This window comes from Haliotis rufescens, unplaced genomic scaffold (assembly GCF_023055435.1).
Source record: "Haliotis rufescens isolate VD_foot unplaced genomic scaffold, xgHalRufe1.0.p SCAF_156, whole genome shotgun sequence".
NCBI classification, from domain to species: Eukaryota; Metazoa; Mollusca; class Gastropoda; order Lepetellida; family Haliotidae; genus Haliotis; species Haliotis rufescens.
Window position 1 is genome coordinate 26254 of NW_025963842.1, and position 25359 is coordinate 51612.

At 43.2% G+C, this 25359-nt stretch overlaps 33 non-coding genes and 1 pseudogene across 33 annotated transcripts; all 34 read left to right on the forward strand.

Moving 5' to 3' along the window:
* Positions 1 to 34: 34 nt before the first annotated feature.
* LOC125380851 lies at positions 35 to 198 on the forward strand. Its single transcript, XR_007221502.1, has one exon. It is a non-coding gene; the product is annotated as a U1 spliceosomal RNA (small nuclear RNA).
* Positions 199 to 631: 433 nt separating this feature from the next.
* LOC125380852 lies at positions 632 to 795 on the forward strand. Its single transcript, XR_007221503.1, has one exon. It is a non-coding gene; the product is annotated as a U1 spliceosomal RNA (small nuclear RNA).
* Positions 796 to 1231: 436 nt separating this feature from the next.
* Positions 1232 to 1395, forward strand: LOC125380854. Its single transcript, XR_007221505.1, has one exon. It is a non-coding gene; the product is annotated as a U1 spliceosomal RNA (small nuclear RNA).
* A 442-nt stretch (positions 1396 to 1837) lies between these two features.
* Positions 1838 to 2001, forward strand: LOC125380855. The gene has a single exon (XR_007221506.1). It is a non-coding gene; the product is annotated as a U1 spliceosomal RNA (small nuclear RNA).
* Positions 2002 to 2440: 439 nt separating this feature from the next.
* On the forward strand, positions 2441 to 2604 carry LOC125380856. Its single transcript, XR_007221507.1, has one exon. It is a non-coding gene; the product is annotated as a U1 spliceosomal RNA (small nuclear RNA).
* A 430-nt stretch (positions 2605 to 3034) lies between these two features.
* On the forward strand, positions 3035 to 3198 carry LOC125380857. Its single transcript, XR_007221508.1, has one exon. It is a non-coding gene; the product is annotated as a U1 spliceosomal RNA (small nuclear RNA).
* Positions 3199 to 3625: 427 nt separating this feature from the next.
* LOC125380858 lies at positions 3626 to 3789 on the forward strand. Its single transcript, XR_007221509.1, has one exon. It is a non-coding gene; the product is annotated as a U1 spliceosomal RNA (small nuclear RNA).
* A 439-nt stretch (positions 3790 to 4228) lies between these two features.
* Positions 4229 to 4392, forward strand: LOC125380449. The gene has a single exon (XR_007221098.1). It is a non-coding gene; the product is annotated as a U1 spliceosomal RNA (small nuclear RNA).
* A 439-nt stretch (positions 4393 to 4831) lies between these two features.
* On the forward strand, positions 4832 to 4995 carry LOC125380450. The gene has a single exon (XR_007221099.1). It is a non-coding gene; the product is annotated as a U1 spliceosomal RNA (small nuclear RNA).
* Positions 4996 to 5422: 427 nt separating this feature from the next.
* LOC125380451 lies at positions 5423 to 5586 on the forward strand. Its single transcript, XR_007221100.1, has one exon. It is a non-coding gene; the product is annotated as a U1 spliceosomal RNA (small nuclear RNA).
* A 442-nt stretch (positions 5587 to 6028) lies between these two features.
* On the forward strand, positions 6029 to 6192 carry LOC125380452. The gene has a single exon (XR_007221101.1). It is a non-coding gene; the product is annotated as a U1 spliceosomal RNA (small nuclear RNA).
* A 436-nt stretch (positions 6193 to 6628) lies between these two features.
* On the forward strand, positions 6629 to 6792 carry LOC125380453. Its single transcript, XR_007221102.1, has one exon. It is a non-coding gene; the product is annotated as a U1 spliceosomal RNA (small nuclear RNA).
* Positions 6793 to 7231: 439 nt separating this feature from the next.
* Positions 7232 to 7395, forward strand: LOC125380455. The gene has a single exon (XR_007221104.1). It is a non-coding gene; the product is annotated as a U1 spliceosomal RNA (small nuclear RNA).
* Positions 7396 to 7825: 430 nt separating this feature from the next.
* Positions 7826 to 7989, forward strand: LOC125380456. The gene has a single exon (XR_007221105.1). It is a non-coding gene; the product is annotated as a U1 spliceosomal RNA (small nuclear RNA).
* Positions 7990 to 8410: 421 nt separating this feature from the next.
* Positions 8411 to 8574, forward strand: LOC125380457. The gene has a single exon (XR_007221106.1). It is a non-coding gene; the product is annotated as a U1 spliceosomal RNA (small nuclear RNA).
* Positions 8575 to 9010: 436 nt separating this feature from the next.
* On the forward strand, positions 9011 to 9174 carry LOC125380458. Its single transcript, XR_007221107.1, has one exon. It is a non-coding gene; the product is annotated as a U1 spliceosomal RNA (small nuclear RNA).
* A 421-nt stretch (positions 9175 to 9595) lies between these two features.
* On the forward strand, positions 9596 to 9759 carry LOC125380459. The gene has a single exon (XR_007221108.1). It is a non-coding gene; the product is annotated as a U1 spliceosomal RNA (small nuclear RNA).
* Positions 9760 to 10195: 436 nt separating this feature from the next.
* Positions 10196 to 10359, forward strand: LOC125380460. The gene has a single exon (XR_007221109.1). It is a non-coding gene; the product is annotated as a U1 spliceosomal RNA (small nuclear RNA).
* A 442-nt stretch (positions 10360 to 10801) lies between these two features.
* LOC125380461 lies at positions 10802 to 10965 on the forward strand. Its single transcript, XR_007221110.1, has one exon. It is a non-coding gene; the product is annotated as a U1 spliceosomal RNA (small nuclear RNA).
* A 5673-nt stretch (positions 10966 to 16638) lies between these two features.
* LOC124127716 lies at positions 16639 to 16776 on the forward strand (annotated as a pseudogene).
* A 430-nt stretch (positions 16777 to 17206) lies between these two features.
* On the forward strand, positions 17207 to 17370 carry LOC125380462. Its single transcript, XR_007221111.1, has one exon. It is a non-coding gene; the product is annotated as a U1 spliceosomal RNA (small nuclear RNA).
* A 442-nt stretch (positions 17371 to 17812) lies between these two features.
* Positions 17813 to 17976, forward strand: LOC125380463. The gene has a single exon (XR_007221112.1). It is a non-coding gene; the product is annotated as a U1 spliceosomal RNA (small nuclear RNA).
* Positions 17977 to 18400: 424 nt separating this feature from the next.
* On the forward strand, positions 18401 to 18564 carry LOC125380464. Its single transcript, XR_007221113.1, has one exon. It is a non-coding gene; the product is annotated as a U1 spliceosomal RNA (small nuclear RNA).
* Positions 18565 to 18997: 433 nt separating this feature from the next.
* LOC125380839 lies at positions 18998 to 19161 on the forward strand. Its single transcript, XR_007221491.1, has one exon. It is a non-coding gene; the product is annotated as a U1 spliceosomal RNA (small nuclear RNA).
* A 436-nt stretch (positions 19162 to 19597) lies between these two features.
* On the forward strand, positions 19598 to 19761 carry LOC125380466. Its single transcript, XR_007221115.1, has one exon. It is a non-coding gene; the product is annotated as a U1 spliceosomal RNA (small nuclear RNA).
* A 439-nt stretch (positions 19762 to 20200) lies between these two features.
* LOC125380467 lies at positions 20201 to 20364 on the forward strand. The gene has a single exon (XR_007221116.1). It is a non-coding gene; the product is annotated as a U1 spliceosomal RNA (small nuclear RNA).
* Positions 20365 to 20800: 436 nt separating this feature from the next.
* Positions 20801 to 20964, forward strand: LOC125380468. The gene has a single exon (XR_007221117.1). It is a non-coding gene; the product is annotated as a U1 spliceosomal RNA (small nuclear RNA).
* Positions 20965 to 21406: 442 nt separating this feature from the next.
* On the forward strand, positions 21407 to 21570 carry LOC125380469. Its single transcript, XR_007221118.1, has one exon. It is a non-coding gene; the product is annotated as a U1 spliceosomal RNA (small nuclear RNA).
* A 424-nt stretch (positions 21571 to 21994) lies between these two features.
* Positions 21995 to 22158, forward strand: LOC125380842. Its single transcript, XR_007221494.1, has one exon. It is a non-coding gene; the product is annotated as a U1 spliceosomal RNA (small nuclear RNA).
* A 436-nt stretch (positions 22159 to 22594) lies between these two features.
* Positions 22595 to 22758, forward strand: LOC125380470. Its single transcript, XR_007221119.1, has one exon. It is a non-coding gene; the product is annotated as a U1 spliceosomal RNA (small nuclear RNA).
* A 442-nt stretch (positions 22759 to 23200) lies between these two features.
* On the forward strand, positions 23201 to 23364 carry LOC125380471. Its single transcript, XR_007221120.1, has one exon. It is a non-coding gene; the product is annotated as a U1 spliceosomal RNA (small nuclear RNA).
* A 457-nt stretch (positions 23365 to 23821) lies between these two features.
* On the forward strand, positions 23822 to 23985 carry LOC125380472. The gene has a single exon (XR_007221121.1). It is a non-coding gene; the product is annotated as a U1 spliceosomal RNA (small nuclear RNA).
* Positions 23986 to 24409: 424 nt separating this feature from the next.
* LOC125380843 lies at positions 24410 to 24573 on the forward strand. The gene has a single exon (XR_007221495.1). It is a non-coding gene; the product is annotated as a U1 spliceosomal RNA (small nuclear RNA).
* A 436-nt stretch (positions 24574 to 25009) lies between these two features.
* Positions 25010 to 25173, forward strand: LOC125380473. The gene has a single exon (XR_007221122.1). It is a non-coding gene; the product is annotated as a U1 spliceosomal RNA (small nuclear RNA).
* Positions 25174 to 25359: the final 186 nt, after the last annotated feature.

The following is a 25359-nucleotide window of genomic DNA, read 5'->3' on the forward strand; positions in this document are numbered from 1 at the left end:
TTGTAGTGATGGTTAGGAAGCTGCAGTTTCAGGCATACTTACCTGGCACAGGCTTAACAGTGATCCGCAAGGCTGTGGGCCCGGGGCGAGACCTTTCCATTGCACATCGGCTTGGTTGACCCCTGCGATCATCCCAAATGTGGACGACTCGGGTGCGCAATTTATAAGTGTGGGGGACTGCGTTCGCGCTCTCCCCTGGAAAAAACAATCAAAAATAGAAATGCCTTTTTTTCATTCTGTTTGTCTATCATGACATGTTCAGTTGTTGTTGTTGTTGTTGTTGTTGTTGTTGTTGTTGTTGATGATGATGTGTTTATTTTGCTGAGTAGCTCCCAAGGAGAAAGATAGGACCCGGAAGGAAACTTGGGTGTTGACATGGAAGTTACCTCCCCTGGGTACCTGGCGCAAGGTGCATGTCTATGCAGCCTAAAATGCAAATAAAGCCATTTCCGTCTCGTTCTTCCTACCAATAATCTTTGCATAAAGCGAACGGGTGAATGTAGTGCCATGTACAGGGAAGTATAAAAATGTTTGAACTGAAATGGAATATATGTGAAGTTTTGCTTACAAGACACCTGAATGAGGTGATGTGTATGTTTGTAGTGATGGTTAGGAAGCTGCAGTTTCAGGCATACTTACCTGGCACAGGCTTAACAGTGATCCGCAAGGCTGTGGGCCCGGGGCGAGACCTTTCCATTGCACATCGGCTTGGTTGACCCCTGCGATCATCCCAAATGTGGACGACTCGGGTGCGCAATTTATAAGTGTGGGGGACTGCGTTCGCGCTCTCCCCTGGAAAAAACAATCAAAAATAGAAATGCCTTTTTTTCATTCTGTTTGTCTATCATGACATGTTCAGTTGTTGTTGTTGTTGTTGTTGTTGTTGTTGTTGTTGTTGTTGATGATGATGTGTTTATTTTGCTGAGTAGCTCCCAAGGAGAAAGATAGGACCCGGAAGGAAACTTGGGTGTTGACATGGAAGTTACCTCCCCTGGGTACCTGGCGCAAGGTGCATGTCTATGCAGCCTAAAATGCAAATAAAGCCATTTCCGTCTCGTTCTTCCTACCAATAATCTTTGCATAAAGCGAACGGGTGAATGTAGTGCCATGTACAGGGAAGTATAAAAATGTTTGAACTGAAATGGAATATATGTGAAGTTTTGCTTACAAGACACCTGAATGAGGTGATGTGTATGTTTGTAGTGATGGTTAGGAAGCTGCAGTTTCAGGCATACTTACCTGGCACAGGCTTAACAGTGATCCGCAAGGCTGTGGGCCCGGGGCGAGACCTTTCCATTGCACATCGGCTTGGTTGACCCCTGCGATCATCCCAAATGTGGACGACTCGGGTGCGCAATTTATAAGTGTGGGGGACTGCGTTCGCGCTCTCCCCTGGAAAAAACAATCAAAAATAGAAATGCCTTTTTTTCATTCTGTTTGTCTATCATGACATGTTCAGTTGTTGTTGTTGTTGTTGTTGTTGTTGTTGTTGTTGTTGTTGTTGTTGATGATGATGTGTTTATTTTGCTGAGTAGCTCCCAAGGAGAAAGATAGGACCCGGAAGGAAACTTGGGTGTTGACATGGAAGTTACCTCCCCTGGGTACCTGGCGCAAGGTGCATGTCTATGCAGCCTAAAATGCAAATAAAGCCATTTCCGTCTCGTTCTTCCTACCAATAATCTTTGCATAAAGCGAACGGGTGAATGTAGTGCCATGTACAGGGAAGTATAAAAATGTTTGAACTGAAATGGAATATATGTGAAGTTTTGCTTACAAGACACCTGAATGAGGTGATGTGTATGTTTGTAGTGATGGTTAGGAAGCTGCAGTTTCAGGCATACTTACCTGGCACAGGCTTAACAGTGATCCGCAAGGCTGTGGGCCCGGGGCGAGACCTTTCCATTGCACATCGGCTTGGTTGACCCCTGCGATCATCCCAAATGTGGACGACTCGGGTGCGCAATTTATAAGTGTGGGGGACTGCGTTCGCGCTCTCCCCTGGAAAAAACAATCAAAAATAGAAATGCCTTTTTTTCATTCTGTTTGTCTATCATGACATGTTCAGTTGTTGTTGTTGTTGTTGTTGTTGTTGTTGTTGTTGTTGTTGTTGATGATGATGTGTTTATTTTGCTGAGTAGCTCCCAAGGAGAAAGATAGGACCCGGAAGGAAACTTGGGTGTTGACATGGAAGTTACCTCCCCTGGGTACCTGGCGCAAGGTGCATGTCTATGCAGCCTAAAATGCAAATAAAGCCATTTCCGTCTCGTTCTTCCTACCAATAATCTTTGCATAAAGCGAACGGGTGAATGTAGTGCCATGTACAGGGAAGTATAAAAATGTTTGAACTGAAATGGAATATATGTGAAGTTTTGCTTACAAGACACCTGAATGAGGTGATGTGTATGTTTGTAGTGATGGTTAGGAAGCTGCAGTTTCAGGCATACTTACCTGGCACAGGCTTAACAGTGATCCGCAAGGCTGTGGGCCCGGGGCGAGACCTTTCCATTGCACATCGGCTTGGTTGACCCCTGCGATCATCCCAAATGTGGACGACTCGGGTGCGCAATTTATAAGTGTGGGGGACTGCGTTCGCGCTCTCCCCTGGAAAAAACAATCAAAAATAGAAATGCCTTTTTTTCATTCTGTTTGTCTATCATGACATGTTCAGTTGTTGTTGTTGTTGTTGTTGTTGTTGTTGTTGTTGATGATGATGTGTTTATTTTGCTGAGTAGCTCCCAAGGAGAAAGATAGGACCCGGAAGGAAACTTGGGTGTTGACATGGAAGTTACCTCCCCTGGGTACCTGGCGCAAGGTGCATGTCTATGCAGCCTAAAATGCAAATAAAGCCATTTCCGTCTCGTTCTTCCTACCAATAATCTTTGCATAAAGCGAACGGGTGAATGTAGTGCCATGTACAGGGAAGTATAAAAATGTTTGAACTGAAATGGAATATATGTGAAGTTTTGCTTACAAGACACCTGAATGAGGTGATGTGTATGTTTGTAGTGATGGTTAGGAAGCTGCAGTTTCAGGCATACTTACCTGGCACAGGCTTAACAGTGATCCGCAAGGCTGTGGGCCCGGGGCGAGACCTTTCCATTGCACATCGGCTTGGTTGACCCCTGCGATCATCCCAAATGTGGACGACTCGGGTGCGCAATTTATAAGTGTGGGGGACTGCGTTCGCGCTCTCCCCTGGAAAAAACAATCAAAAATAGAAATGCCTTTTTTTCATTCTGTTTGTCTATCATGACATGTTCAGTTGTTGTTGTTGTTGTTGTTGTTGTTGTTGTTGTTGTTGTTGTGTTTATTTTGCTGAGTAGCTCCCAAGGAGAAAGATAGGACCCGGAAGGAAACTTGGGTGTTGACATGGAAGTTACCTCCCCTGGGTACCTGGCGCAAGGTGCATGTCTATGCAGCCTAAAATGCAAATAAAGCCATTTCCGTCTCGTTCTTCCTACCAATAATCTTTGCATAAAGCGAACGGGTGAATGTAGTGCCATGTACAGGGAAGTATAAAAATGTTTGAACTGAAATGGAATATATGTGAAGTTTTGCTTACAAGACACCTGAATGAGGTGATGTGTATGTTTGTAGTGATGGTTAGGAAGCTGCAGTTTCAGGCATACTTACCTGGCACAGGCTTAACAGTGATCCGCAAGGCTGTGGGCCCGGGGCGAGACCTTTCCATTGCACATCGGCTTGGTTGACCCCTGCGATCATCCCAAATGTGGACGACTCGGGTGCGCAATTTATAAGTGTGGGGGACTGCGTTCGCGCTCTCCCCTGGAAAAAACAATCAAAAATAGAAATGCCTTTTTTTCATTCTGTTTGTCTATCATGACATGTTCAGTTGTTGTTGTTGTTGTTGTTGTTGTTGTTGTTGTTGTTGTTGTTGATGATGATGTGTTTATTTTGCTGAGTAGCTCCCAAGGAGAAAGATAGGACCCGGAAGGAAACTTGGGTGTTGACATGGAAGTTACCTCCCCTGGGTACCTGGCGCAAGGTGCATGTCTATGCAGCCTAAAATGCAAATAAAGCCATTTCCGTCTCGTTCTTCCTACCAATAATCTTTGCATAAAGCGAACGGGTGAATGTAGTGCCATGTACAGGGAAGTATAAAAATGTTTGAACTGAAATGGAATATATGTGAAGTTTTGCTTACAAGACACCTGAATGAGGTGATGTGTATGTTTGTAGTGATGGTTAGGAAGCTGCAGTTTCAGGCATACTTACCTGGCACAGGCTTAACAGTGATCCGCAAGGCTGTGGGCCCGGGGCGAGACCTTTCCATTGCACATCGGCTTGGTTGACCCCTGCGATCATCCCAAATGTGGACGACTCGGGTGCGCAATTTATAAGTGTGGGGGACTGCGTTCGCGCTCTCCCCTGGAAAAAACAATCAAAAATAGAAATGCCTTTTTTTCATTCTGTTTGTCTATCATGACATGTTCAGTTGTTGTTGTTGTTGTTGTTGTTGTTGTTGTTGTTGTTGTTGTTGATGATGATGTGTTTATTTTGCTGAGTAGCTCCCAAGGAGAAAGATAGGACCCGGAAGGAAACTTGGGTGTTGACATGGAAGTTACCTCCCCTGGGTACCTGGCGCAAGGTGCATGTCTATGCAGCCTAAAATGCAAATAAAGCCATTTCCGTCTCGTTCTTCCTACCAATAATCTTTGCATAAAGCGAACGGGTGAATGTAGTGCCATGTACAGGGAAGTATAAAAATGTTTGAACTGAAATGGAATATATGTGAAGTTTTGCTTACAAGACACCTGAATGAGGTGATGTGTATGTTTGTAGTGATGGTTAGGAAGCTGCAGTTTCAGGCATACTTACCTGGCACAGGCTTAACAGTGATCCGCAAGGCTGTGGGCCCGGGGCGAGACCTTTCCATTGCACATCGGCTTGGTTGACCCCTGCGATCATCCCAAATGTGGACGACTCGGGTGCGCAATTTATAAGTGTGGGGGACTGCGTTCGCGCTCTCCCCTGGAAAAAACAATCAAAAATAGAAATGCCTTTTTTTCATTCTGTTTGTCTATCATGACATGTTCAGTTGTTGTTGTTGTTGTTGTTGTTGTTGTTGTTGTTGTTGTTGTGTTTATTTTGCTGAGTAGCTCCCAAGGAGAAAGATAGGACCCGGAAGGAAACTTGGGTGTTGACATGGAAGTTACCTCCCCTGGGTACCTGGCGCAAGGTGCATGTCTATGCAGCCTAAAATGCAAATAAAGCCATTTCCGTCTCGTTCTTCCTACCAATAATCTTTGCATAAAGCGAACGGGTGAATGTAGTGCCATGTACAGGGAAGTATAAAAATGTTTGAACTGAAATGGAATATATGTGAAGTTTTGCTTACAAGACACCTGAATGAGGTGATGTGTATGTTTGTAGTGATGGTTAGGAAGCTGCAGTTTCAGGCATACTTACCTGGCACAGGCTTAACAGTGATCCGCAAGGCTGTGGGCCCGGGGCGAGACCTTTCCATTGCACATCGGCTTGGTTGACCCCTGCGATCATCCCAAATGTGGACGACTCGGGTGCGCAATTTATAAGTGTGGGGGACTGCGTTCGCGCTCTCCCCTGGAAAAAACAATCAAAAATAGAAATGCCTTTTTTTCATTCTGTTTGTCTATCATGACATGTTCAGTTGTTGTTGTTGTTGTTGTTGTTGTTGTTGTTGTTGTTGTTGTTGTTGATGATGATGTGTTTATTTTGCTGAGTAGCTCCCAAGGAGAAAGATAGGACCCGGAAGGAAACTTGGGTGTTGACATGGAAGTTACCTCCCCTGGGTACCTGGCGCAAGGTGCATGTCTATGCAGCCTAAAATGCAAATAAAGCCATTTCCGTCTCGTTCTTCCTACCAATAATCTTTGCATAAAGCGAACGGGTGAATGTAGTGCCATGTACAGGGAAGTATAAAAATGTTTGAACTGAAATGGAATATATGTGAAGTTTTGCTTACAAGACACCTGAATGAGGTGATGTGTATGTTTGTAGTGATGGTTAGGAAGCTGCAGTTTCAGGCATACTTACCTGGCACAGGCTTAACAGTGATCCGCAAGGCTGTGGGCCCGGGGCGAGACCTTTCCATTGCACATCGGCTTGGTTGACCCCTGCGATCATCCCAAATGTGGACGACTCGGGTGCGCAATTTATAAGTGTGGGGGACTGCGTTCGCGCTCTCCCCTGGAAAAAACAATCAAAAATAGAAATGCCTTTTTTTCATTCTGTTTGTCTATCATGACATGTTCAGTTGTTGTTGTTGTTGTTGTTGTTGTTGTTGTTGTTGTTGTTGATGATGATGTGTTTATTTTGCTGAGTAGCTCCCAAGGAGAAAGATAGGACCCGGAAGGAAACTTGGGTGTTGACATGGAAGTTACCTCCCCTGGGTACCTGGCGCAAGGTGCATGTCTATGCAGCCTAAAATGCAAATAAAGCCATTTCCGTCTCGTTCTTCCTACCAATAATCTTTGCATAAAGCGAACGGGTGAATGTAGTGCCATGTACAGGGAAGTATAAAAATGTTTGAACTGAAATGGAATATATGTGAAGTTTTGCTTACAAGACACCTGAATGAGGTGATGTGTATGTTTGTAGTGATGGTTAGGAAGCTGCAGTTTCAGGCATACTTACCTGGCACAGGCTTAACAGTGATCCGCAAGGCTGTGGGCCCGGGGCGAGACCTTTCCATTGCACATCGGCTTGGTTGACCCCTGCGATCATCCCAAATGTGGACGACTCGGGTGCGCAATTTATAAGTGTGGGGGACTGCGTTCGCGCTCTCCCCTGGAAAAAACAATCAAAAATAGAAATGCCTTTTTTTCATTCTGTTTGTCTATCATGACATGTTCAGTTGTTGTTGTTGTTGTTGTTGTTGTTGTTGTTGTTGTTGTTGTTGATGATGATGTGTTTATTTTGCTGAGTAGCTCCCAAGGAGAAAGATAGGACCCGGAAGGAAACTTGGGTGTTGACATGGAAGTTACCTCCCCTGGGTACCTGGCGCAAGGTGCATGTCTATGCAGCCTAAAATGCAAATAAAGCCATTTCCGTCTCGTTCTTCCTACCAATAATCTTTGCATAAAGCGAACGGGTGAATGTAGTGCCATGTACAGGGAAGTATAAAAATGTTTGAACTGAAATGGAATATATGTGAAGTTTTGCTTACAAGACACCTGAATGAGGTGATGTGTATGTTTGTAGTGATGGTTAGGAAGCTGCAGTTTCAGGCATACTTACCTGGCACAGGCTTAACAGTGATCCGCAAGGCTGTGGGCCCGGGGCGAGACCTTTCCATTGCACATCGGCTTGGTTGACCCCTGCGATCATCCCAAATGTGGACGACTCGGGTGCGCAATTTATAAGTGTGGGGGACTGCGTTCGCGCTCTCCCCTGGAAAAAACAATCAAAAATAGAAATGCCTTTTTTTCATTCTGTTTGTCTATCATGACATGTTCAGTTGTTGTTGTTGTTGTTGTTGTTGTTGTTGTTGTTGATGATGATGTGTTTATTTTGCTGAGTAGCTCCCAAGGAGAAAGATAGGACCCGGAAGGAAACTTGGGTGTTGACATGGAAGTTACCTCCCCTGGGTACCTGGCGCAAGGTGCATGTCTATGCAGCCTAAAATGCAAATAAAGCCATTTCCGTCTCGTTCTTCCTACCAATAATCTTTGCATAAAGCGAACGGGTGAATGTAGTGCCATGTACAGGGAAGTATAAAAATGTTTGAACTGAAATGGAATATATGTGAAGTTTTGCTTACAAGACACCTGAATGAGGTGATGTGTATGTTTGTAGTGATGGTTAGGAAGCTGCAGTTTCAGGCATACTTACCTGGCACAGGCTTAACAGTGATCCGCAAGGCTGTGGGCCCGGGGCGAGACCTTTCCATTGCACATCGGCTTGGTTGACCCCTGCGATCATCCCAAATGTGGACGACTCGGGTGCGCAATTTATAAGTGTGGGGGACTGCGTTCGCGCTCTCCCCTGGAAAAAACAATCAAAAATAGAAATGCCTTTTTTTCATTCTGTTTGTCTATCATGACATGTTCAGTTGTTGTTGTTGTTGTTGTTGTTGTTGTTGTTGTTGTGTTTATTTTGCTGAGTAGCTCCCAAGGAGAAAGATAGGACCCGGAAGGAAACTTGGGTGTTGACATGGAAGTTACCTCCCCTGGGTACCTGGCGCAAGGTGCATGTCTATGCAGCCTAAAATGCAAATAAAGCCATTTCCGTCTCGTTCTTCCTACCAATAATCTTTGCATAAAGCGAACGGGTGAATGTAGTGCCATGTACAGGGAAGTATAAAAATGTTTGAACTGAAATGGAATATATGTGAAGTTTTGCTTACAAGACACCTGAATGAGGTGATGTGTATGTTTGTAGTGATGGTTAGGAAGCTGCAGTTTCAGGCATACTTACCTGGCACAGGCTTAACAGTGATCCGCAAGGCTGTGGGCCCGGGGCGAGACCTTTCCATTGCACATCGGCTTGGTTGACCCCTGCGATCATCCCAAATGTGGACGACTCGGGTGCGCAATTTATAAGTGTGGGGGACTGCGTTCGCGCTCTCCCCTGGAAAAAACAATCAAAAATAGAAATGCCTTTTTTTCATTCTGTTTGTCTATCATGACATGTTCAGTTGTTGTTGTTGTTGTTGTTGTTGTTGTTGTTGTTGTTGTTGATGATGATGTGTTTATTTTGCTGAGTAGCTCCCAAGGAGAAAGATAGGACCCGGAAGGAAACTTGGGTGTTGACATGGAAGTTACCTCCCCTGGGTACCTGGCGCAAGGTGCATGTCTATGCAGCCTAAAATGCAAATAAAGCCATTTCCGTCTCGTTCTTCCTACCAATAATCTTTGCATAAAGCGAACGGGTGAATGTAGTGCCATGTACAGGGAAGTATAAAAATGTTTGAACTGAAATGGAATATATGTGAAGTTTTGCTTACAAGACACCTGAATGAGGTGATGTGTATGTTTGTAGTGATGGTTAGGAAGCTGCAGTTTCAGGCATACTTACCTGGCACAGGCTTAACAGTGATCCGCAAGGCTGTGGGCCCGGGGCGAGACCTTTCCATTGCACATCGGCTTGGTTGACCCCTGCGATCATCCCAAATGTGGACGACTCGGGTGCGCAATTTATAAGTGTGGGGGACTGCGTTCGCGCTCTCCCCTGGAAAAAACAATCAAAAATAGAAATGCCTTTTTTTCATTCTGTTTGTCTATCATGACATGTTCAGTTGTTGTTGTTGTTGTTGTTGTTGTTGTTGTTGTTGTGTTTATTTTGCTGAGTAGCTCCCAAGGAGAAAGATAGGACCCGGAAGGAAACTTGGGTGTTGACATGGAAGTTACCTCCCCTGGGTACCTGGCGCAAGGTGCATGTCTATGCAGCCTAAAATGCAAATAAAGCCATTTCCGTCTCGTTCTTCCTACCAATAATCTTTGCATAAAGCGAACGGGTGAATGTAGTGCCATGTACAGGGAAGTATAAAAATGTTTGAACTGAAATGGAATATATGTGAAGTTTTGCTTACAAGACACCTGAATGAGGTGATGTGTATGTTTGTAGTGATGGTTAGGAAGCTGCAGTTTCAGGCATACTTACCTGGCACAGGCTTAACAGTGATCCGCAAGGCTGTGGGCCCGGGGCGAGACCTTTCCATTGCACATCGGCTTGGTTGACCCCTGCGATCATCCCAAATGTGGACGACTCGGGTGCGCAATTTATAAGTGTGGGGGACTGCGTTCGCGCTCTCCCCTGGAAAAAACAATCAAAAATAGAAATGCCTTTTTTTCATTCTGTTTGTCTATCATGACATGTTCAGTTGTTGTTGTTGTTGTTGTTGTTGTTGTTGTTGTTGTTGTTGATGATGATGTGTTTATTTTGCTGAGTAGCTCCCAAGGAGAAAGATAGGACCCGGAAGGAAACTTGGGTGTTGACATGGAAGTTACCTCCCCTGGGTACCTGGCGCAAGGTGCATGTCTATGCAGCCTAAAATGCAAATAAAGCCATTTCCGTCTCGTTCTTCCTACCAATAATCTTTGCATAAAGCGAACGGGTGAATGTAGTGCCATGTACAGGGAAGTATAAAAATGTTTGAACTGAAATGGAATATATGTGAAGTTTTGCTTACAAGACACCTGAATGAGGTGATGTGTATGTTTGTAGTGATGGTTAGGAAGCTGCAGTTTCAGGCATACTTACCTGGCACAGGCTTAACAGTGATCCGCAAGGCTGTGGGCCCGGGGCGAGACCTTTCCATTGCACATCGGCTTGGTTGACCCCTGCGATCATCCCAAATGTGGACGACTCGGGTGCGCAATTTATAAGTGTGGGGGACTGCGTTCGCGCTCTCCCCTGGAAAAAACAATCAAAAATAGAAATGCCTTTTTTTCATTCTGTTTGTCTATCATGACATGTTCAGTTGTTGTTGTTGTTGTTGTTGTTGTTGTTGTTGTTGTTGTTGTTGTTGATGATGATGTGTTTATTTTGCTGAGTAGCTCCCAAGGAGAAAGATAGGACCCGGAAGGAAACTTGGGTGTTGACATGGAAGTTACCTCCCCTGGGTACCTGGCGCAAGGTGCATGTCTATGCAGCCTAAAATGCAAATAAAGCCATTTCCGTCTCGTTCTTCCTACCAATAATCTTTGCATAAAGCGAACGGGTGAATGTAGTGCCATGTACAGGGAAGTATAAAAATGTTTGAACTGAAATGGAATATATGTGAAGTTTTGCTTACAAGACACCTGAATGAGGTGATGTGTATGTTTGTAGTGATGGTTAGGAAGCTGCAGTTTCAGGCATACTTACCTGGCACAGGCTTAACAGTGATCCGCAAGGCTGTGGGCCCGGGGCGAGACCTTTCCATTGCACATCGGCTTGGTTGACCCCTGCGATCATCCCAAATGTGGACGACTCGGGTGCGCAATTTATAAGTGTGGGGGACTGCGTTCGCGCTCTCCCCTGGAAAAAACAATCAAAAATAGAAATGCCTTTTTTTCATTCTGTTTGTCTATCATGACATGTTCAGTTGTTGTTGTTGTTGTTGTTGTTGTTGTTGTTGTTGTGTTTATTTTGCTGAGTAGCTCCCAAGGAGAAAGATAGGACCCGGAAGGAAACTTGGGTGTTGACATGGAAGTTACCTCCCCTGGGTACCTGGCGCAAGGTGCATGTCTATGCAGCCTAAAATGCAAATAAAGCCATTTCCGTCTCGTTCTTCCTACCAATAATCTTTGCATAAAGCGAACGGGTGAATGTAGTGCCATGTACAGGGAAGTATAAAAATGTTTGAACTGAAATGGAATATATGTGAAGTTTTGCTTACAAGACACCTGAATGAGGTGATGTGTATGTTTGTAGTGATGGTTAGGAAGCTGCATTTTCAGGCATACTTACCTGGCACAGGCTTAACGGCGATCAGCAGGAAGTATTCGAGAATTGATTTTTCTTTCACAGGTCGACGAGCGGGCAGGACTTGTTCCTACGTCTTCGGACTCCCCTCACTTTGTTAGCCATGGATCCGATTCGTTTCTCTAGGAATGGTCCTAGGAGCTCTGAGACCACAATGGACATCAGGAAGCAAGTAGTCAAGCTGGAGTTTGTTGGACCCGAGAGATTTTCAGTGTCGAGATCGAAGTTGTATACCTTTTTGACTAAAACCTTCGGAGCAGATAGCGTCAGAAGACTGTCCAGAAGGGAGAAGGTTACTGAATGGTTTGTGACCGTCTCATCTGAGGAGCTTGCCAACCAACTTCACGCGGAAAGCTACCATGACTTAACACCATATCTCGGGGTGCACTTCTCCCTAGTTGACAAGGTAAAGGTGTCTGTGAGGGTGCACTGGCTACCCGAAGAATTTGGAGTTACCTTTTTGGAAAGATTCTTTCAGGATTATGGGACAGTTATCTCAGCTACGGAGGAAATAAGTAAGAACACTTTTGATGAGGGGTGCCTTTTAGGATCATACAATGTCATCCTGGAGATGCGAAATGAAGAGCTAACCGGAATTCCCCACCTAGTGAATTTCGAAACACCGACCAGATGTTTCCCTTTGCTATTCACGATGGCAGGAAGGCAACCCTTGTGTTTAAAGTGTCAAGTTGTGGGGCACTTGAGAAGAGAATGCCCAGGAACTCAGAAAATCTCAACAAAACCACACTTTAGGAAATCTTACTCAGAGGCCCTGGCAACCGGAAGAAAAGAACAGAGATCGTATGTGGATGAGGAAGCAGATGTGGATACAGAAGTGGTAGAGGAGACCGAGGAAGAGATACGGAAGGACATTGAAAATGCCATTGGTGCTAAGAATGACTGGTCAGCGGTCGAAAATGAGAATACGGCAGTGCCAGGAACATTGGACCAATCTAAGGAACAGACTGCTTCACAAGTGGATGTGTCTAGTGCAGGTGATTGCACTATTACAGCAATGGAAATTACTCCAGACAATAACAGGAAGAGGCCTTTATCTCCAGTCAAGAAAATAGACAAAGCAGCTAGGATGGTATTGGACACAATGGAGGACTTGCGTCAAAGAGAAGGTTCACAATGGAATTTACATTCTCACATCATAGATTCTGATGATTCTGGGAGTCCGGGAAGTGTAATAACTTAACATCTCACATGTGTTGTTTCTGTTGGAAAACGATTTGGACATGCCCCCGGACTCGGATTACGATTATGGATTATGTGTTTACGGCATATTGCCGGGAGTTCTTTTTATTAAGGTATGTATATATTATTTATAACTTTATGATAATTTGGGTATCTGTATATATCATGTTTATATATTCTATTTCAAACATTATATTCTTTTTCAGAATGTTGACTTTTCACTTATATATCGTTGGATGTAAACTTATGTTAACATTTTAAAAATGCATAGAATAGCGACAATTAATTGTGATGGGTTAAGGGGTAGGAACAGAAGGCGTGTGCTGTGTGAGGAATGGAAGAGAATGAATGTAGATGTTTTGTTTATGCAAGAAAGTCATATAGCATGTGTGAAAGAAGGAGAGACTGTTGAGAAAGAATTTGAATGCAAAGCCTTCTGGAGTTTTGGGACGGGCAATGCACGTGGGGTTGGTATTTTACTCTCAAAAAAGTTAAATTATAAAAATGTACAATTTCATTATGATTTTGATGGCAGGCTCTTTGTTTTAGATATTGATATTGATAATAATTCGTTTAGATTTATAAATGTATATGCTCCTAATTATTATACAGATAGGCGGGATTTCCTGTTATCATTAGAAAATTATTTTGTTACTCGTCGCCTTGTTGTTCTCGGGGGAGATTTTAATTTCGTTTTATCAACTGTTTTAGATAAAGTGGGGGGAAACCCAAAATGTGGCACTGGGGGGGCAACTATTCTGAAACGTTATCTAAATTTATATAAATTAGTAGACCCGTTTCGGGAGTTATATAAAAACAAAGTTATGACAACATGGCGAGGTGGAAATGTTAGCTGTCGGCTAGATCGATTTTATATCTCCGCTCCATTAATACCGGCTGTCAAAAGTTGTGATGTTCAGCCATGTTCCATTTCTGATCACGATTATTGTGTTTTAGGTTTGGAGGTTGTTGATTGCATCTCTGTAGGACCTGGTTATTGGAAATTTAATAATTCTTTGCTCAAAGACAAATCATTTGTATTGAAATTTCAGAAATTTTGGGAATCTTTATATGTTCAGGCTGATTTGTCTCTTTCGGATTGGGATGGCATTAAAGCTCAAATTAAAACTTTTGTTTTGGCGTATGGGAAAAAGTCAGCTGCCAATAAAAGACATATTTTACAGCAGCTTCAAAGGCGATACAGAGATCTGCAAACTGCAGAAAGTCAGAGACCTGGGGAGTATGTAGAGCAGTTAAAAGCGATCAAATCACAACTTTATGACTTTCATTATGATAAGGTACAAGGAAGTGCAATCCGCTCCAGAGTGCAAGTTTTAGAAAATAATGAACAACCATCTAAACATTTCTTAAAGTCTGAATTTAAACGCTCTGGAGATAAAATCATTCGTGTTTTGGAGAATGGTTCTGAAATCTATGACAAAAATGATTCTATTCGTAATTATTGCAGGGAGTTCTATGAAAACTTATATACCCCTGAGGAAATTGATGATTTTTACTGTTCAGAATTCATTGAGGACTTGCCTTTCTTGGATAGCGCTTCAGCTGATAGTCTAGAGGGTGCTGTGACAAAAGAGGAGATTTTATTTGCTTTGAAAGGGATGGATAACAATAAAGCCCCAGGGTTGGATGGTTTAAGTAAAGAGTTTTACATAACGTTTTGGCCGTTATTTCAAGATATTTTAGTACACATTTATAATTTATCAATAAAATTGGGTACTCTTAGCAATTCGCAAAAACTAGGATGTATCTCTCTGTTATGTAAGGACCCTAAAAATCCTCAATTGTTACGCAATTGGCGCCCTATTAGTCTGTTAAACGTAGATTACAAAATATTATCTAGAGTTGTACAAAGCCGGTTGTCATCAGTTATTGCTGAGATCGTGCATCCTGATCAGACATGTTCTATCAGAGGCCGATCAATAGCAGACAACATACATCTTCTACGTAATGTCGTTGATTATGTGGAGCAAAAAGGAGATTCTGTGGCCTTCGTTTGTCTTGATCAAGAGAAGGCTTTTGATCGGGTAAATCATGAATTCATGTTCAAGGCCTTACATCAGTATGGGTTTGGTCCAGAGTTTATCAACCTGGTCAGCCTCTTATACAATAATGTTCAAAGTACAGTGTTGGTAAATGGTAATCTTTCAGATACTTTCCCCGTGAGGAGGGGGGTTAGGCAAGGCTGCAGCCTAAGCCCATTGTTATATGTTTTAGTTTTCGAACCTTTTGCCATTAAAGTAAGGAGTGATAAATTAATTAAGGGTATTAAAATTCCCGGTGTTAACGAAGAAGCCAAAATTTCTGCCTATGCTGATGATGGGACTGGTATTTGTGCGAATGAGAGGAGTGTCAGACGTTTGCTTCAAGTGAGTGAGTGGTATGCTCGTGGTACTGGTGCTCGTTTGAACATGGCTAAAACCAAAGCCATATCTTTTGGAAAATGGCGTTCTTCGGCCGATCACCCTTTCAGCATATCATGGCCCGATTCATGTAAAATTTTGGGGGTAGTTTTTGGAAGGAATGTAACTCCTGATGATAATTGGAACAAAATTTTAACAAAATTCCACGGGGTTCTAAATTTCGCATTTAAAGACAGATTTCTATCAGTGTATGGTAAATCTGTTATCTGTAACGTCATGGCCATGTCAAAGTTGTGGTATGTTGCATCTGTGTTGCACATGCCCAAGCACTTTGTTGATATTTTCACACGAGTATCTTTTGATTATTTTTGGGAATCCCATCTATATGAACCTCTACCTAGATCTGTTATATATAATAATAAAGATGTTGGAGGTGTTAACTTTCCTCATATACCGTCTCGATTACATGCATTACGTTTGTTTCATTTGTATAAAATTATTAATAATAGTGATTGTAAATATGCTCGTTTTGCTCTTTACTGGATAGGGTTTTCACTAAAAAATATCAAACCAGAATTTGCATCTAATTTATTGCCTCATTCTGCATATATGCCAGCATATTATAAGAAAGTATTAGAGTCATATAGATATTTTAAGTCGTTATACCCAGATTATAATTGGTTTGTTCCTGTTAAAAGTGGTGCATTTTATAATTTGTTAATATCTCATGTATGTACAGAGCCTGCTATCTTCAAATACTTTTCAAATGTCAATTTTAAGTCTGCGTTTATATTGCTCAATGACCCGTTTATCGATCCTTTATTAAAAAATTTCTCCTGGCGTCTGCTACATGATATTGTACCGACAAATTTCACCCTTTTTTGTAAACGACACTCTTTAATTAAAAAATGTACATTCTGTGAGGAGAACGAGTCTGTTGAGCATTTGTTTTATAATTGTGAAATTGTATCTACTTTGTGGTGTATTGTCAGCAAATGGGTTTTAGATCTATCTTTTGGCTTAATTGATCTTACTGCTAACAAAATTCGGTTTAATCAGTTATCTTTTTGCCATTGTAAATATCGGAAAAGTGTCATTGTGTACCTGGTGTGTTTGGCCAAGCATCAGATTTGGGTTGATAGGTGTAATTTCAAAAATGGTAGAAAGGGGGTGACTAAAGAAAGTATTGTTGCCCGTTTTTTGGAAAGATTACGTTTTCGAATCGTTGTAGATAAGGCCCGTTTGTCTGATGTATTATTTAATCATTACTGGGTGCAACCCCAAATGTTCTGCACCGTCAACAACAATAAGGTGGATTTTACTTTTTAAAAATGGAAAAATACTCAAATATATATATAAATACTAAACTCATACCATCGTCTGTACATGTATATTGTAAATATTGTAAAGTAATTTCCACCCTGAGTTTGTACACACCCCTTTGTAAATAGTCTTCCTGTCCGTGTACATATTAAGGAATGACTATTAGGACCCAGACACCTTACTTTTAAACATCATTACTTTCTTCATCATCATTCATATAACGTAAGTCTTACCATGTACATTGCTATCGCTAAAGGTGCCTGGGGAGAATTGTTCTTAGGGCCATTTAATCGAAATAAACTTTATTAAAAACAAAAAAAAAAAAAAAAAAGCAAGGCTGTGGGCCCGGGGCGAGACCTTTCCATTGCACATCGGCTTGGTTGACCCCTGCGATCATCCCAAATGTGGACGACTCGGGTGCGCAATTTATAAGTGTGGGGGACTGCGTTCGCGCTCTCCCCTGGAAAAAACAATCAAAAATAGAAATGCCTTTTTTTCATTCTGTTTGTCTATCATGACATGTTCAGTTGTTGTTGTTGTTGTTGTTGTTGTTGTTGTTGTTGATGATGATGTGTTTATTTTGCTGAGTAGCTCCCAAGGAGAAAGATAGGACCCGGAAGGAAACTTGGGTGTTGACATGGAAGTTACCTCCCCTGGGTACCTGGCGCAAGGTGCATGTCTATGCAGCCTAAAATGCAAATAAAGCCATTTCCGTCTCGTTCTTCCTACCAATAATCTTTGCATAAAGCGAACGGGTGAATGTAGTGCCATGTACAGGGAAGTATAAAAATGTTTGAACTGAAATGGAATATATGTGAAGTTTTGCTTACAAGACACCTGAATGAGGTGATGTGTATGTTTGTAGTGATGGTTAGGAAGCTGCAGTTTCAGGCATACTTACCTGGCACAGGCTTAACAGTGATCCGCAAGGCTGTGGGCCCGGGGCGAGACCTTTCCATTGCACATCGGCTTGGTTGACCCCTGCGATCATCCCAAATGTGGACGACTCGGGTGCGCAATTTATAAGTGTGGGGGACTGCGTTCGCGCTCTCCCCTGGAAAAAACAATCAAAAATAGAAATGCCTTTTTTTCATTCTGTTTGTCTATCATGACATGTTCAGTTGTTGTTGTTGTTGTTGTTGTTGTTGTTGTTGTTGTTGTTGTTGTTGATGATGATGTGTTTATTTTGCTGAGTAGCTCCCAAGGAGAAAGATAGGACCCGGAAGGAAACTTGGGTGTTGACATGGAAGTTACCTCCCCTGGGTACCTGGCGCAAGGTGCATGTCTATGCAGCCTAAAATGCAAATAAAGCCATTTCCGTCTCGTTCTTCCTACCAATAATCTTTGCATAAAGCGAACGGGTGAATGTAGTGCCATGTACAGGGAAGTATAAAAATGTTTGAACTGAAATGGAATATATGTGAAGTTTTGCTTACAAGACACCTGAATGAGGTGATGTGTATGTTTGTAGTGATGGTTAGGAAGCTGCAGTTTCAGGCATACTTACCTGGCACAGGCTTAACAGTGATCCGCAAGGCTGTGGGCCCGGGGCGAGACCTTTCCATTGCACATCGGCTTGGTTGACCCCTGCGATCATCCCAAATGTGGACGACTCGGGTGCGCAATTTATAAGTGTGGGGGACTGCGTTCGCGCTCTCCCCTGGAAAAAACAATCAAAAATAGAAATGCCTTTTTTTCATTCTGTTTGTCTATCATGACATGTTCAGTTGTTGTTGTTGTTGTTGTTGTTGTTGTTGATGATGATGTGTTTATTTTGCTGAGTAGCTCCCAAGGAGAAAGATAGGACCCGGAAGGAAACTTGGGTGTTGACATGGAAGTTACCTCCCCTGGGTACCTGGCGCAAGGTGCATGTCTATGCAGCCTAAAATGCAAATAAAGCCATTTCCGTCTCGTTCTTCCTACCAATAATCTTTGCATAAAGCGAACGGGTGAATGTAGTGCCATGTACAGGGAAGTATAAAAATGTTTGAACTGAAATGGAATATATGTGAAGTTTTGCTTACAAGACACCTGAATGAGGTGATGTGTATGTTTGTAGTGATGGTTAGGAAGCTGCAGTTTCAGGCATACTTACCTGGCACAGGCTTAACAGTGATCCGCAAGGCTGTGGGCCCGGGGCGAGACCTTTCCATTGCACATCGGCTTGGTTGACCCCTGCGATCATCCCAAATGTGGACGACTCGGGTGCGCAATTTATAAGTGTGGGGGACTGCGTTCGCGCTCTCCCCTGGAAAAAACAATCAAAAATAGAAATGCCTTTTTTTCATTCTGTTTGTCTATCATGACATGTTCAGTTGTTGTTGTTGTTGTTGTTGTTGTTGTTGTTGTTGTTGATGATGATGTGTTTATTTTGCTGAGTAGCTCCCAAGGAGAAAGATAGGACCCGGAAGGAAACTTGGGTGTTGACATGGAAGTTACCTCCCCTGGGTACCTGGCGCAAGGTGCATGTCTATGCAGCCTAAAATGCAAATAAAGCCATTTCCGTCTCGTTCTTCCTACCAATAATCTTTGCATAAAGCGAACGGGTGAATGTAGTGCCATGTACAGGGAAGTATAAAAATGTTTGAACTGAAATGGAATATATGTGAAGTTTTGCTTACAAGACACCTGAATGAGGTGATGTGTATGTTTGTAGTGATGGTTAGGAAGCTGCAGTTTCAGGCATACTTACCTGGCACAGGCTTAACAGTGATCCGCAAGGCTGTGGGCCCGGGGAGAGACCTTTCCATTGCACATCGGCTTGGTTGACCCCTGCGATCATCCCAAATGTGGACGACTCGGGTGCGCAATTTATAAGTGTGGGGGACTGCGTTCGCGCTCTCCCCTGGAAAAAACAATCAAAAATAGAAATGCCTTTTTTTCATTCTGTTTGTCTATCATGACATGTTCAGTTGTTGTTGTTGTTGTTGTTGTTGTTGTTGTTGTTGTTGTTGATGATGATGTGTTTATTTTGCTGAGTAGCTCCCAAGGAGAAAGATAGGACCCGGAAGGAAACTTGGGTGTTGACATGGAAGTTACCTCCCCTGGGTACCTGGCGCAAGGTGCATGTCTATGCAGCCTAAAATGCAAATAAAGCCATTTCCGTCTCGTTCTTCCTACCAATAATCTTTGCATAAAGCGAACGGGTGAATGTAGTGCCATGTACAGGGAAGTATAAAAATGTTTGAACTGAAATGGAATATATGTGAAGTTTTGCTTACAAGACACCTGAATGAGGTGATGTGTATGTTTGTAGTGATGGTTAGGAAGCTGCAGTTTCAGGCATACTTACCTGGCACAGGCTTAACAGTGATCCGCAAGGCTGTGGGCCCGGGGCGAGACCTTTCCATTGCACATCGGCTTGGTTGACCCCTGCGATCATCCCAAATGTGGACGACTCGGGTGCGCAATTTATAAGTGTGGGGGACTGCGTTCGCGCTCTCCCCTGGAAAAAACAATCAAAAATAGAAATGCCTTTTTTTCATTCTGTTTGTCTATCATGACATGTTCAGTTGTTGTTGTTGTTGTTGTTGTTGTTGTTGTTGTTGTTGTTGTTGATGATGATGTGTTTATTTTGCTGAGTAGCTCCCAAGGAGAAAGATAGGACCCGGAAGGAAACTTGGGTGTTGACATGGAAGTTACCTCCCCTGGGTACCTGGCGCAAGGTGCATGTCTATGCAGCCTAAAATGCAAATAAAGCCATTTCCGTCTCGTTCTTCCTACCAATAATCTTTGCATAAAGCGAACGGGTGAATGTAGTGCCATGTACAGGGAAGTATAAAAATGTTTGAACTGAAATGGAATATATGTGAAGTTTTGCTTACAAGACACCTGAATGAGGTGATGTGTATGTTTGTAGTGATGGTTAGGAAGCTGCAGTTTCAGGCATACTTACCTGGCACAGGCTTAACAGTGATCCGCAAGGCTGTGGGCCCGGGGCGAGACCTTTCCATTGCACATCGGCTTGGTTGACCCCTGCGATCATCCCAAATGTGGACGACTCGGGTGCGCAATTTATAAGTGTGGGGGACTGCGTTCGCGCTCTCCCCTGGAAAAAACAATCAAAAATAGAAATGCCTTTTTTTCATTCTGTTTGTCTATCATGACATGTTCAGTTGTTGTTGTTGTTGTTGTTGTTGTTGTTGTTGTTGTTGTTGATGATGATGTGTTTATTTTGCTGAGTAGCTCCCAAGGAGAAAGATAGGACCCGGAAGGAAACTTGGGTGTTGACATGGAAGTTACCTCCCCTGGGTACCTGGCGCAAGGTGCATGTCTATGCAGCCTAAAATGCAAATAAAGCCATTTCCGTCTCGTTCTTCCTACCAATAATCTTTGCATAAAGCGAACGGGTGAATGTAGTGCCATGTACAGGGAAGTATAAAAATGTTTGAACTGAAATGGAATATATGTGAAGTTTTGCTTACAAGACACCTGAATGAGGTGATGTGTATGTTTGTAGTGATGGTTAGGAAGCTGCAGTTTCAGGCATACTTACCTGGCACAGGCTTAACAGTGATCCGCAAGGCTGTGGGCCCGGGGCGAGACCTTTCCATTGCACATCGGCTTGGTTGACCCCTGCGATCATCCCAAATGTGGACGACTCGGGTGCGCAATTTATAAGTGTGGGGGACTGCGTTCGCGCTCTCCCCTGGAAAAAACAATCAAAAATAGAAATGCCTTTTTTTCATTCTGTTTGTCTATCATGACATGTTCAGTTGTTGTTGTTGTTGTTGTTGTTGTTGTTGTTGTTGTTGTTGTTGTTGATGATGATGTGTTTATTTTGCTGAGTAGCTCCCAAGGAGAAAGATAGGACCCGGAAGGAAACTTGGGTGTTGACATGGAAGTTACCTCCCCTGGGTACCTGGCGCAAGGTGCATGTCTATGCAGCCTAAAATGCAAATAAAGCCATTTCCGTCTCGTTCTTCCTACCAATAATCTTTGCATAAAGCGAACGGGTGAATGTAGTGCCATGTACAGGGAAGTATAAAAATGTTTGAACTGAAATGGAATATATGTGAAGTTTTGCTTACAAGACACCTGAATGAGGTGATGTGTATGTTTGTAGTGATGGTTAGGAAGCTGCAGTTTCAGGCATACTTACCTGGCACAGGCTTAACAGTGATCCGCAAGGCTGTGGGCCCGGGGCGAGACCTTTCCATTGCACATCGGCTTGGTTGACCCCTGCGATCATCCCAAATGTGGACGACTCGGGTGCGCAATTTATAAGTGTGGGGGACTGCGTTCGCGCTCTCCCCTGGAAAAAACAATCAAAAATAGAAATGCCTTTTTTTCATTCTGTTTGTCTATCATGACATGTTCAGTTGTTGTTGTTGTTGTTGTTGTTGTTGTTGATGATGATGTGTTTATTTTGCTGAGTAGCTCCCAAGGAGAAAGATAGGACCCGGAAGGAAACTTGGGTGTTGACATGGAAGTTACCTCCCCTGGGTACCTGGCGCAAGGTGCATGTCTATGCAGCCTAAAATGCAAATAAAGCCATTTCCGTCTCGTTCTTCCTACCAATAATCTTTGCATAAAGCGAACGGGTGAATGTAGTGCCATGTACAGGGAAGTATAAAAATGTTTGAACTGAAATGGAATATATGTGAAGTTTTGCTTACAAGACACCTGAATGAGGTGATGTGTATGTTTGTAGTGATGGTTAGGAAGCTGCAGTTTCAGGCATACTTACCTGGCACAGGATTAACAGTGATCCGCAAGGCTGTGGGCCCGGGGCGAGACCTTTCCATTGCACATCGGCTTGGTTGACCCCTGCGATCATCCCAAATGTGGACGACTCGGGTGCGCAATTTATAAGTGTGGGGGACTGCGTTCGCGCTCTCCCCTGGAAAAAACAATCAAAAATAGAAATGCCTTTTTTTCATTCTGTTTGTCTATCATGACATGTTCAGTTGTTGTTGTTGTTGTTGTTGTTGTTGTTGTTGTTGTTGTTGATGATGATGTGTTTATTTTGCTGAGTAGCTCCCAAGGAGAAAGATAGGACCCGGAAGGAAACTTGGGTGTTGACATGGAAGTTACCTCCCCTGGGTACCTGGCGCAAGGTGCATGTCTATGCAGCCTAAAATGCAAATAAAGCCATTTCCGTCTCGTTCTTCCTACCAATAATCTTTGCATAAAGCGAACGGGTGAATGTAGTGCCATGTACAGGGAAGTATAAAAATGTTTGAACTGAAATGGAATATATGTGAAGTTTTGCTTACAAGACACCTGAATGAGGTGATATGTATGTTTGTAGTGATGGTTAGGAAGCTGCAGTTTCAGGCATACTTACCTGGCACAGGCTTAACAGTGATCCGCAAGGCTGTGGGCCCGGGGCGAGACCTTTCCATTGCACATCGGCTTGGTTGACCCCTGCGATCATCCCAAATGTGGACGACTCGGGTGCGCAATTTATAAGTGTGGGGGACTGCGTTCGCGCTCTCCCCTGGAAAAAACAATCAAAAATAGAAATGCCTTTTTTTCATTCTGTTTGTCTATCATGACATGTTCAGTTGTTGTTGTTGTTGTTGTTGTTGTTGTTGTTGTTGTTGTTGTTGTTGATGATGATGTGTTTATTTTGCTGAGTAGCTCCCAAGGAGAAAGATAGGACCCGGAAGGAAACTTGGGTGTTGACATGGAAGTTACCTCCCCTGGGTACCTGGCGCAAGGTGCATGTCTATGCAGCCTAAAATGCAAATAAAGCCATTTCCGTCTCGTTCTTCCTACCAATAATCTTTGCATAAAGCGAACGGGTGAATGTAGTGCCATGTACAGGGAAGTATAAAAATGTTTGAACTGAAATGGAATATATGTGAAGTTTTGCTTACAAGACACCTGAATGAGGTGATGTGTATGTTTGTAGTGATGGTTAGGAAGCTGCAGTTTCAGGCATACTTACCTGGCACAGGCTTAACAGTGATCCGCAAGGCTGTGGGCCCGGGGCGAGACCTTTCCATTGCACATCGGCTTGGTTGACCCCTGCGATCATCCCAAATGTGGACGACTCGGGTGCGCAATTTATAAGTGTGGGGGACTGCGTTCGCGCTCTCCCCTGGAAAAAACAATCAAAAATAGAAATGCCTTTTTTTCATTCTGTTTGTCTATCATGACATGTTCAGTTGTTGTTGTTGTTGTTGTTGTTGTTGTTGTTGTTGTTGTTGTTGTTGTTGTTGTTGTTGTTGATGATGATGTGTTTATTTTGCTGAGTAGCTCCCAAGGAGAAAGATAGGACCCGGAAGGAAACTTGGGTGTTGACATGGAAGTTACCTCCCCTGGGTACCTGGCGCAAGGTGCATGTCTATGCAGCCTAAAATGCAAATAAAGCCATTTCCGTCTCGTTCTTCCTACCAATAATCTTTGCATAAAGCGAACGGGTGAATGTAGTGCCATGTACAGGGAAGTATAAAAATGTTTGAACTGAAATGGAATATATGTGAAGTTTTGCTTACAAGACACCTGAATGAGGTGATGTGTATGTTTGTAGTGATGGTTAGGAAGCTGCAGTTTCAGGCATACTTACCTGGCACAGGCTTAACAGTGATCCGCAAGGCTGTGGGCCCGGGGCGAGACCTTTCCATTGCACATCGGCTTGGTTGACCCCTGCGATCATCCCAAATGTGGACGACTCGGGTGCGCAATTTATAAGTGTGGGGGACTGCGTTCGCGCTCTCCCCTGGAAAAAACAATCAAAAATAGAAATGCCTTTTTTTCATTCTGTTTGTCTATCATGACATGTTCAGTTGTTGTTGTTGTTGTTGTTGTTGTTGTTGATGATGATGTGTTTATTTTGCTGAGTAGCTCCCAAGGAGAAAGATAGGACCCGGAAGGAAACTTGGGTGTTGACATGGAAGTTACCTCCCCTGGGTACCTGGCGCAAGGTGCATGTCTATGCAGCCTAAAATGCAAATAAAGCCATTTCCGTCTCGTTCTTCCTACCAATAATCTTTGCATAAAGCGAACGGGTGAATGTAGTGCCATGTACAGGGAAGTATAAAAATGTTTGAACTGAAATGGAATATATGTGAAGTTTTGCTTACAAGACACCTGAATGAGGTGATGTGTATGTTTGTAGTGATGGTTAGGAAGCTGCAGTTTCAGGCATACTTACCTGGCACAGGATTAACAGTGATCCGCAAGGCTGTGGGCCCGGGGCGAGACCTTTCCATTGCACATCGGCTTGGTTGACCCCTGCGATCATCCCAAATGTGGACGACTCGGGTGCGCAATTTATAAGTGTGGGGGACTGCGTTCGCGCTCTCCCCTGGAAAAAACAATCAAAAATAGAAATGCCTTTTTTTCATTCTGTTTGTCTATCATGACATGTTCAGTTGTTGTTGTTGTTGTTGTTGTTGTTGTTGTTGTTGTTGTTGATGATGATGTGTTTATTTTGCTGAGTAGCTCCCAAGGAGAAAGATAGGACCCGGAAGGAAACTTGGGTGTTGACATGGAAGTTACCTCCCCTGGGTACCTGGCGCAAGGTGCATGTCTATGCAGCCTAAAATGCAAATAAAGCCATTTCCGTCTCGTTCTTCCTACCAATAATCTTTGCATAAAGCGAACGGGTGAATGTAGTGCCATGTACAGGGAAGTATAAAAATGTTTGAACTGAAATGGAATATATGTGAAGTTTTGCTTACAAGACACCTGAATGAGGTGATATGTATGTTTGTAGTGATGGTTAGGAAGCTGCAGTTTCAGGCATACTTACCTGGCACAGGCTTAACAGTGATCCGCAAGGCTGTGGGCCCGGGGCGAGACCTTTCCATTGCACATCGGCTTGGTTGACCCCTGCGATCATCCCAAATGTGGACGACTCGGGTGCGCAATTTATAAGTGTGGGGGACTGCGTTCGCGCTCTCCCCTGGAAAAAACAATCAAAAATAGAAATGCCTTTTTTTCATTCTGTTTGTCTATCATGACATGTTCAGTTGTTGTTGTTGTTGTTGTTGTTGTTGTTGTTGTTGTTGTTGTTGTTGATGATGATGTGTTTATTTTGCTGAGTAGCTCCCAAGGAGAAAGATAGGACCCGGAAGGAAACTTGGGTGTTGAC